This window comes from Oreochromis niloticus, unplaced genomic scaffold (assembly GCF_001858045.2).
Source record: "Oreochromis niloticus isolate F11D_XX unplaced genomic scaffold, O_niloticus_UMD_NMBU tig00000692_pilon, whole genome shotgun sequence".
Taxonomy (NCBI): domain Eukaryota; kingdom Metazoa; phylum Chordata; class Actinopteri; order Cichliformes; family Cichlidae; genus Oreochromis; species Oreochromis niloticus.
Window position 1 is genome coordinate 42,480 of NW_020327215.1, and position 11,199 is coordinate 53,678.

The following is an 11,199-nucleotide window of genomic DNA, read 5'->3' on the forward strand; positions in this document are numbered from 1 at the left end:
ATCTCAGACGCAGCAGGAAGCAGCTGCTCGACCTTCTGCACAGTTACACGACTGCTCAGGGTCACGATGTCAGCAGAGAGCAGGAAGCAGGTGTGTGCTGGACTCCTCACATATCACACGTGAGGGTCGTAATAATAAAGTCACAGGGATCCAGGTGTGTTACAGTTTAAACAGATGAAGGTAAAATCAGCTCCAGATGTTTGGATCTCATTCAGTCTCAGTCAGTTTCTCTTCTACTCGCAGTTTTACGCTCGTTTGTCTCCTTCTGAGAGTTCAGCTCCGCTCACAGCAGTGACAGTGATGTTAAAGCTGATCACACATCACACAGGGATTTATTATGTTGGACATTTGAGACAAAGCTGGTGTGTGTGAAGTATTAATGATGTTTAGTGAGCGTAGCATCAATATGAAGACGAGGAGAATGTGAGGAAGAATCGTGTTTCATTAAATGAATGTTTAAATTTGAGTTTTCATGCTGTTTCACGCTCAGAGTAAACTTAAAAACAGAGTTCACAAAGGTCATCAAAGGTCATCATCTGTCTGTCAGAGACAGGATCCTATATTACTGCTCACAGAGCAGCTGATGGAGGAAGAATCAGAGAGTAAAGTTGTGTCTGAGCTTCCATAATCAACACTGATGCTCATCAGAGGAACAACTGTGAACAACTGTGCTCTCCCCACACAGCTCTGACACACCCTCATGACAGCTGATTGGTCAGTAGGTGGGCTGGTCACACCTGCTGATCACTCACCTGTTCCAGACCTGCCCACAGATACAGATTAGAAAATATGAACTATGGATGATTATGAGCTGAGTGCAAAATCCAGGCAGGAGTGACGAGCAAAGAGTTTCCACAGCCTGAGTCAATAAGTGTGTTATTGTAAGAGGTTAGCAGTGATGGGGGTGAGGGGGCGTGGTTTAGCTCTTTGGTCCTGTGGTGGTGGAGAGGGTGGAGCAGAAGAAAGTGAATCTGTGCACAGCTGTGCTTCATCCACACATGAGCTGAGATCAGGAGTGTGTGTGTGTGTTGTAGCATCGAATACTTTCCTCACTCAGGGACATGAAAACACTTTATCTGCAGCCTTTGTGATGCTGTTGATATTCTGTCTGCATTAAAATGAAACAGCATCAAATCAGAGACGTTGTTGTTTGTAACTAAACACATAATTATTCCCCATCCTGTCATTGAAGCTGCTGCTGCTGCTTTTAGAAACAGGAGGCTGTGGAGGCCCTGAGAGCTCCTTCATCCCCACAGTCACACTGTGACACAGAATCTGAAGATCATGAGTGGGTTTGTTTTCTTTCTTTCTCCACAGAAAGTAGTGAGAAACAAGTCTGAGCTGTTTGTGCTCGTTCAGCCGTGACTCAGCAGCTAAAGCAGGGGTGTCCAACATACGGCCAGCGGGCCACATCAGGCCCTGATACACTTTCATATGACAGTTATTATTAATGATTAATGTGGGAGCTGAATCTTCAGCTTAAGGTCAAAGGTCACCTAGGCTGTGAGCAGAATCCTTAATGCAGGAAAACAACTTTCCAGGACTTTCCCCAAATTCCAGGTCAGATTTCATTGGTCAGAGAAAAGAACTTCAAATTTGGATCCAGTGCTCGTGTCACGATGCTGATCAGCTGATCGGTCCTTTCATTGTTTATCAGAGGAAACTTTATCACTGAGTTTAGTTTGGACAATCCACCAATCACAGAGCTCCATCAGGGACCTTACAGTAACTACATCCACCAGCAGAGCTTTGATTGCACTTCTCTCCACCACCACTAGATGTCTCCACACTCTGTGCTGACTCCAATGAACCATCAGAGCTGCTGAACCTCTTTACTCGGTTGGAGGCGGCTGAACCCTCCATCTGCCACAGCGATGTTTCCAACACCATTTTATTTTATAGTGGCTGGAAGATTTCTGAAAGTCACCAAAAACAACAAAAGTGGGACTTCCTGCTTCTCACAGAGGACTTCCTGCTTCTCACAGAGGACTTCCTGCTCCTCACAGAGGACTTCCTGCCAGTTCAGACAGAAAAAATAACCAAAGTATGAACAGCATCAAATTAAAGGCCCTCCTAATAGCTGCTGGACACTTTTGTATTAACAAGGCTTTTATTGTGAAACACTGATTTTGTCCTTAAGAATATGTGTGGCTCTGACAAACGCTCCGTTCTTTGCTGTGAGAGACGGAGTTTAGCTTCCTGTGAGGACAGGAAGTGATGTGAAGGCTTATGTGAAACTATGAGGAAGCTGAACTCTGTGGCAGTCTGCCGTGATGTTTGGCTGCACACACTAAACTGAGCTGAAAGAGAGTGTGTGTGTTTTAGTGTGCAATAAGAAGTGAAACACACACACACAGCAGCTGCTTTCAGCACACACACTCACTTTGTTCACATGAGGACAAAAACTTGATTTCACTGAGCTTGTGTGACAGGAGAGTGTGAGTTTAAAGCTCTGCACAGATGAATCACACGAGCTGGGCAGGTTTCTGTGCAGCTTCACCTGAGACACGAGGAGGGAGGAGACAAGGACACGAGGAGGCGAAGGAGACCCGATGACAAAGCGCTCAGAGTAACGTCTCTGACTGGAGGCGGCTTCATGGTGTGATGGTGGATAAAAGGCTGAAACATGCTGAAGGTGGTGTTTGACTGCAGGCTGGAAGCATCACACTTCATGACAGCGCTCGTCTCCCTGCTGCAACACGTCTGACTCTTCTTCTGTGTTTCCAGATTAGAGAGCAACAGGCATGAAGTCATCACCTGTGTGGCCTCGTTTACTAACGTTTGTATGAAAAAGTTCAAACTTCTTGGAGATGTCACACAAAATGACATCAGATTTATTGAACGAGACTATTTTGTTGTCACCACTGTGCGTATGTTGGAACAGCACAAACACAGTGGTGTGTATGTTGGAAACACTGGGAGCTCAGCGTCTGCTCTTCTTCTGCTCCATCCATATCTTTGCCTTATTTTACACACGACTCCATCAGGTTACAGCTGAACGATGAACGCACTGTTTCCTGCCACAGGCCATCAGGCTGCAGGTCAGTCAGCCTTCTGATGATCTTTCCACCCAATGACATCTGTCGTCACAGTCACATGACTTCTCCTTGTGTGAATTAATGTTTTCTATCTGCATTTTATTTATTTCACACAAACTGTTGTTGTAATGTCATCAAATGTCCACTAGATGTCAGCAGTCATCAGTGGACATCAGCCTTCATGCTGTGAACACACAAACATACATGTGCACTTAAATGAGCTCACATTATTGATCTGGACTGATGGATCGCCTTTGTTTTTATAAGTCACTGTTACCATGGAAACGACACTGACACACTATCTAAACACACAGTGGATTTATTTGACTTCAGTCTTGATTCTGCATGGAAACAATAACCTGACATCTTTGATCATCAGTTTCAGAGCGTCACCTGTAACCATGGTTACTGACCTGCAGCCTCACCAAACCCACGAGGACGAAGCAGCTGTGAGCAGCGTCACTGCTGAGAACACAAACATGTGCAGGAAAGCTTCTCTGCCTGTTTACAGCTTCTGTAGGTGTTTGCATGAGAAAGATGGAATCATGTGTCCATGCACAGCTACACGTGTCTGTTTCTACATGTGTGCATCATGTCACACTCTTCTGATGCTGGAAGCAAAATGAAAACAGCATTTTCTTCACTTCTGTCACTAAAAATCTGCTGTTTTCTTTTCTACGTTTTTATTTTTGCATTTCTGTGAAGATTCAGACACTGATGATCTTTCACATGTCAAGTGTTTTTGTTACCGCGCGCTCACAGATTTGAAGGAGCGCTTGCTTGTTTTGTACTCGTGTATTTAAGTCTCTGTGCTGAAGGACAGACCCTGATTCATGTGCATGAGAAGAAAAAGCAGTGACTCCAGTGTGTTTATAGCTGTTGACAGATTCATGTTTAAGCCTCAGACTTCAGTGTGCAGGAAAAGGACATGAACATGAGTGGAAGGAGCATTTTGATGTAAAATATTTGATAGATGAAGATAAAGTTTGACAGCAGATTCACCAGGGTGGGCTCAGGGGGGGTTTCATGGGCCACAGAACCAAAACAAACTGTTTCATCCATGAAGTGAATTTATTTGAAGCACAAACAAAGTGAACATTTAACAATCAAAGTGAAGATTTCACATCCTGCACACGTGCACATCTTTAAAAAGCACTGACTGACATCACTGTGGACTGAAACGTCTGCATGCATGAGTCCATAGTTACAGAGAAGTCCACCCAAGGAGGACTTTCCTACCAGCTGGGCTGGAAGCTGCGCCTCCTGTCCCCCATTCATGTGGTGGGAACGTCCTCAGACTGGGGGGGTCGTCCTCGCTCCTGCTGATGTCTGAAAGAGACGAATGTGGAGGAAACACGAGGCTGTAACTGGGAACTACAGTAACTTATTACTTTATCTTTTCATTGTTGTTCATGAGTGTTACTGAAACTGAGTGTGTGGAGTGTAATCACAGTGTGAGACACACAGGTCTGAGGGCTGCTCCACTGCGTCCCTCACAGCCCGTGTCCTCCTCCTCCTCCTCTCTGTAGTTCCCTCACGCTCTCCATCTTCATCTTTGCTAACAGGGAACAAACGTTTGTTTTTCTTTCATGTCAGCTGATGTTGTTCCAGCTGTGACGCTGAAAGCTGAGCTCCTGTCTCATTATGAGCGACAGCTTCATGTTTCATGGTTAAAGTAAAAGGATGAAGTCTGTCCCTGAACCTGTGTGGACTGGATTTGTTCAACGTTAAAGTCATGACGCTGGATTTCACTGTGACGTCACCAAACCGTACCGCTTACCTTCGTCTCGTCACGTGTTTTCACGTTAGTCGGCTTTAACGATGCGCTCGTGCTCTTTTTCTCCTTTCTTCTTGTTCCGAAACTAGTGATGTGCGGATCGATCCTGAAATATCGATTCCTCCAATACCACTCATTTATGTTTTGGAATCGATTCTCACATGAAAATATCGATATTTTAGTAATTTAGAGTACATTTGTAGTGTGTCATTAACAGGAACACAGTGGAAAGAAACTATAACATTCGGATTGTCTACATTCAAAGAAACTACTTCCTCTTCCACCTTTCATAGTCATGTGCGAAATACGGCTGTATAAATGTCTCGCAGCTCCTTGGCGTGCGCACTCACAACAATGGCTGAGCGTAATTGTGCAGACGTATTTTACCTCCACAAACAGCTGAGACGTGGTTTGCGATACATGTGGCTCCAAGAGTGAGGTGTTGTGGCCATACTAGGGAGACATTCAAAAGGGCTGTTGGGAGGTAATAAATACAATTTACAGGGTTTATTTATCGGATAAAATAAGTTAAATGTCACCGTTATTATTGGCCGGCCTGGAAACAGCGGGGGTGTCCAAATTCAGAGGCCGCTTCCACCTGAGGACCCAGCCTTCATGGTCTAAAGAAAGCCGGGTAGTATGTCACGAGCTCCGTTGGTGGAGTGAAACTCTGCCGTCTGCTCCTCGCTATCTAAAATATAACCGGGCGCTGACGTAAGCTCTCGACCGTCACACACTTTGTTTAATCATTTTCTGTTTGACGTTTATTCAGCTGTGTGAAAACCCCGGAGGAACCCTCCCGAGGGATTAATAAAGTTTAATTTAATTTAATTTAATCTAATAACTTTAATCTCAGCCAAACCGATTTACTCACGAACAAACAAAACACTGAAAAAGCCAAACAATAACATTTTTAAGTTATCAAAGTGACTTATATATCATGTCTAACCCGAGTAGCGAAAGACCGCAGGGGTTTGAAGACGATGTGTCTGTCGGCTCAGATATTTGAAGTTTACACAGCTACATTCTCACCTGAAAATATATGAAAATAAGTTTTTTTGCGACCCAGAAAGAGAAAGACTAAGTAGCTGCCGCCATTGTTGGAAACTGGAATTGGCTGGGCCGCGCTATGAATTCTGCGATATGGTTTTTCAATTTTGTTGTCCGGGTGGAAAATCGGGAGAAATTCGGGAGAATGGTGGCTCTGGGAGATTTTCAGGAGAAGCACTGAAATTCTGGATTCTCCCGGAGAAATCGGGAGGGTTGGCATGTATGGTTGTGGCAACATCACTAACCTTGTCAAACACCTCAGAGTAAATCATATCACAGAATATGACAAGCCTATGTTGAGGCGAACTGAAGAGGAGGAGAGGGACAGGAGAGGGACAGGAGACAGACGTCTCTCACGGAGTCCTTTAGTGCTGCAGGCAGGCAAGGTGTTCAAATAGCGCACATCTTCAGTTTTTTTATTTCTATATGATGAACCCTGTATTATTAAGTGATAGGAACAAGTAATCTGATGTCCTGTAATCATTATGACGCTATAATTTGAGATACAATAAATAAAATAGTTTTTGTACAAAGTATCGGTATCGGATCAGTATCGTCGATACCACCCTGAATATTACTTAGTATCGTATCGGAAAGAAAATCAGTGGTATCGCACATCACTACTAATAACTCAGTTTAACTATCACAAGAATGAAATGGTGCAAATGTAAAATCCTTGAGGCTCTATTTTGAGTAACTTTATGATTGGCTGCATGTGATGTGGGAACATGTGGCAATTCTAACAAAAACAAACATAACTTAGGCTGCATGTAAATGGGCATCAATGTTAGCGTCACCGGTCCACACCACTGAGTCCTCCTAAACAGCTCAGAGCTATGTTTAGTGTCCCACTGTGACGTGCTGATGTTCAGATTTCACCAGTTTGAAGAGAACATCCGTTCACTGAGACTGCACCACCTGCTGTCTGAGGTCCAGGAGAAGAGCAGCAGCTGCAGCAGCTGACAGGTGGAGACGGTGGAGCTTGTTGTTCCTGTGTGAACAAACTGTAAGTTTGCTTTGTTTCCTCCTTTAACAGTTTGACTGTTTCTGTGATGTTTGGAGCAAATGTTCAGCTCTTATTTCAGGACAAACTTTGATCGTGTTTGAAGACAAATCCACATGATTATAGATTATTGATCAGCTGGAATCAAACAGTCTGACTGATTCTTCATAAACAAACTGTGTGTGTTTGTTTGTGTCCTGTTTAGTTTGTCCTCAGCCTCCTTTAGTGCTGACAGTCCCTGTAAAACATGTATTCTATTTATAGCTGAACATGATCCTGTAGCTGGGCCCTGCAGTCAGTGCAGGCAGATATCTTAGACCTGATCAGGGGAAACACGGGGGCTCAGCCCTGGAACCACAGCAGATGTTTAAAGTTACTGAGTGTGTTTGACAGTAAAGTGCATGTAAATGTGAGACACTGTGTGCTGACATGTTGACAGTGTGACTTCAGAGCTTCTATTGAGCCATAATGGCTCCTTTAAACTGACTCTGCTCTGTCAGACACTCTCCTCTTCTTCACTGCTGCACTCTTCATCTCCTCTGGTCTCTCCTCCTCCTCTCTCTCCTGTGCTGGTTAGAAAAACAAACCAATCAAACTGTGTCCAGATTATTTATCAATTTATTTTAAACATCAGCTCAAACTTAATCAAACACATCATTACTGCAGTCATGCATCAGTCAGCGCTCTGCTGCTCATTCCTGTTGGATTCTGTTTCCACTCAGTGACGTTTTTCACTCTGACGCACTTTGAATGCTCAGACCTGCAGATTGTTTAATAGGACAACAAACTGTAACCAGTGAAATATATGGAGAGAAATCTGCCTCCAAAATGCTACGAATGGGTTCAACATGATCCATCAGTGTAAACTAAGATTTATAATGTGTGCATTGGTTTGTGTGTAACCTCTGAGGACTCACAAATGTCGCTTTCAATCCAACACAAACACAAATCAGTCTGATTACATGTTTGACAAAAACCTGAACAATGACTGATCAGCTCAGTTTATCATGCTCACCTTCACTAACCTGATCATTGTGTCTTTAAAAACCTTCCTGTGGGTCAAAGGTCCAAACTTCACTAACATCTCTCTCCATCGTTTGCAGGCAGAGGAGATGTGCTGGCAAAGTTTAACCTTCATCAACATTTACACTTTTTTTTCTTCAGGTTTCACTGCTGCTGCCTAAAAACAAAGCAATGGTACCAACGATGAAGAACTCAGTCTGGACTGATTCTTTGCTTCATCTGTGACGTCAGGCTTTAGCTCTTTAACATGTTCAATACATTTTCCTGTAACACAGGAAATAAGTTGAATAACAGCACTGATATCAGTGACAGTCCAAAGACTTTGGTGCTCGGCAAAGCCACTGATGTTTTAAGAGCCAATGAACGCCTGTTTGTTCCAGATGAACTGGTCCTGCTGCTTCAGCACTAAAGCTAAATGCTACTAACTGCACATAATGTCCTCCTGTTATATTCACTTCATGTATATAATGTTCTGTCTCTTTGTGCACAGTCGAGGAGCGCGTCAGGATACATTTCACTGTGTTTTACTTGTATAACTGTGCACGTGACAAGTAAAGACTCTTGAAAGGACAGTATACACAGCAAATTCTGGTCTTTGGAATAAACTCTCTGGGAGTTCAGATTAACTACATTTGAGTGTACATGCGTGACCATCGAATGAACTCTATTGCAGAGTTAGAGTAACTCTTTTCCGGGAGTTGATTTTTCAGCTCTTTATAGGAGTTAAAACTAAACTCTCATGGAGTAAAATTTCTACTACCATAAAGAGTAAAATGTAACTCATAACTAGAGTTAAGTTTGATATTAACTCTTTTATAGTGTTACTCATCAAATGAAAAAAGTTTTAGGTTTTAGGTGCAAATTACTAAAAAAACACAATACTGATTATTATGAATGTATGAATTTTATTTATCAAAAATAACATATTCAAATATGAATGCTGCATGGATTAACATACATTCTGTGTAACAGTACTGTAATAGCATAACATCCACCATTACTGGCAGCTAAACAGTTGAGACATTGTGTGGTCAGATAGGCCTAACATTGGGCGAAAAGAAAAACAGAATTAAAGAAAAAAAATGACTACAGAATAAGCACTTCTTGCAATGCAGTGTTAACGTGAGGAAGACTCTGTAAAGTCTCCATCAAGCCAACAAATTAAGTAATGCAACTCTCTCACAGAACATAAAATTGTGAATCACACCCATATGACATTTGGGCATCAAAACATTTGAAATGTCTTACTTTCTCCCTTTCTAGGACCAGTATGTTCTTAGGAATGGTTTCATTTACCTAAAAAGCAGGACAATGATCATGGAAACACGTTTCATGGTCAACATACATAACAAAAACAGCTATATATTTGTAGAGAGAGAGTGAGAGAGCAAGTCTTACTACACACTACAGTTGCAGAGCAAACTACATGAAATACTATATTAAATTATTTTTCTCTAATCTGTTTTATCTTTGTGTTTAAGCTTTTTCAAGTAATGGCAACTAAAGAGTCAAGTATAAGTCAATTAAGTACTGTATCTACATTTCTTTCATATATGCTGTCCAATAGAGGCTGAACCATTTGAAGTCCGGCATCACTTGTGTCACTGCTCTGACTGCTGGTGGTTGAGACAGACAATGTATCTGTTAGATTTGGAGAGGAGGGCTCTTCCACATGTTGCTTCAGGACAGTCAAATCTGAGGGTGACAAATAAAAATATTAGAATATAAGGCATATACAATCAAAAACACAACATAACAAAGATAACATTGATGCAAACAGGGCCAGTAAATTGCACACTTTGATTAAATTATACTTTCTCCCAGGAGAACAGATGGTTATTTTGTATTTTATTATGGTAATATACAATTTACATACCACAAGGTGTGAGTGTCACATAGTGTGTTAGGTCTGAGCAGTCACGCAGCTTCTTGGATGATTGTGTTTCCAGGATGTCTGAAATGCATGTGATAAATCCAACTTACTGTTGAGCCATGAAAACAGCATTTTGTGATTGTTACCACAGGATATTAGACAAATTAAAAATGTTTATTTAAGAGTAACTGTACAAATCAAATCCTTCAAAATCTACCAGAGCATATATTTACTTACCTTCACCTGTATAGATGACAAAACACACCTCTTTGACTCCTGCAAGTTCAGGAAAGACATCCTCATCCACCTCTATACCCTGCTCATCTGTGACTTTCAGTGCTGCATTTTCTGGTATGAGAAACTTCTGCTGCACTGAAGTAAAATCATCACTCAGTTAATAACAACATTATCATTTCCTCTTTAATGACTTATTACAAACCATGTATAACTTACCTGCACTCATAAAATCTGTGAAGCTGACTTCTTCCAATTTTACATATTTCTTTGTCTCTCTGTGTTTTACTTTTATCACACATCTTGGCCACCTATGGAAAAAAGATAGCTTTACTAATATGAAACACAACACAAGAAGAAGAGGTTGTTTATGGTAACTTTATGTAAACTGTGTATAACTTAATCAATAAACACTTTCTTACATTGAGTTAGTGTGTCCACACTAAATATTGCTTAAAATCTATTTAGCTAGGCTAGGTTTAGCAGACAATGTGACTGCATGTTTGCTGTGTTCTTGTCTTTTCAGTTCTGGAGACAGGGTTGTGCATATCTCAGTGTGCAGCAGGACTAACTAACTGATGTTAATGGTACCTCAACATCTCATCAGTGCAAGCTGCACCTCTCTTTGGTTAAATACGGCCATTACCATGGGTCTAAACAGAATATTACTGTAGTTAGCTAACGTTAAATTAAACGTTAGTGTTAAAATTAAGAAATAGAAATAAACGTTTTCATTGACAACGTGAAATGTGTATCTTAAAATACAGTAAGATAAGTTATTTAGCTAACTTTTGACTAGCATTAGCCTAGCTGCTATCTCCAAATTAGCATAACATACAGAAAACACATGTAGTGCTAGTTAGTTAACTTTATATTTTACTTATGCATACATGTAACCGAATACATATATATATATATATATAAATAACATCACTACACTTACCTCCTACATGTCAGAGTCTGTAGACAACCTGCTGTTAGTCTGGTATTTTGTCCTAATCCGCTTGCCGTACCTCTGTGTAGGTCTGTGTATGTTTGGAGTGGTATACGCCCCATTCCGTTATTGAGTCCAAGCATGTAAGTTGTCTGCTGCTCTGCTGGTTAATAAAACCACGTTAACTGAATATACTGCTTCATCATTATCATACTGGTGAACATATAACAGAGTCCAAGAAAGAAACACAGATAGGCGCGGTAACGG

The 11,199-nt window shown here is 41.5% G+C and overlaps 1 long non-coding RNA gene across 1 annotated transcript; it reads right to left on the reverse strand.

Annotated features, from left to right (window-relative positions):
* Positions 1–3,077: 3,077 nt before the first annotated feature.
* On the reverse strand, positions 3,078–4,901 carry LOC106097390 (uncharacterized). Its single transcript, XR_001223649.3, has 3 exons — positions 4,819–4,901; positions 4,504–4,596; positions 3,078–4,367 (listed from the first exon to the last, which is right to left on the reverse strand). It is a non-coding gene; the product is annotated as an uncharacterized LOC106097390 (long non-coding RNA).
* Between the last annotated feature and the right edge of the window lie 6,298 nt (positions 4,902–11,199).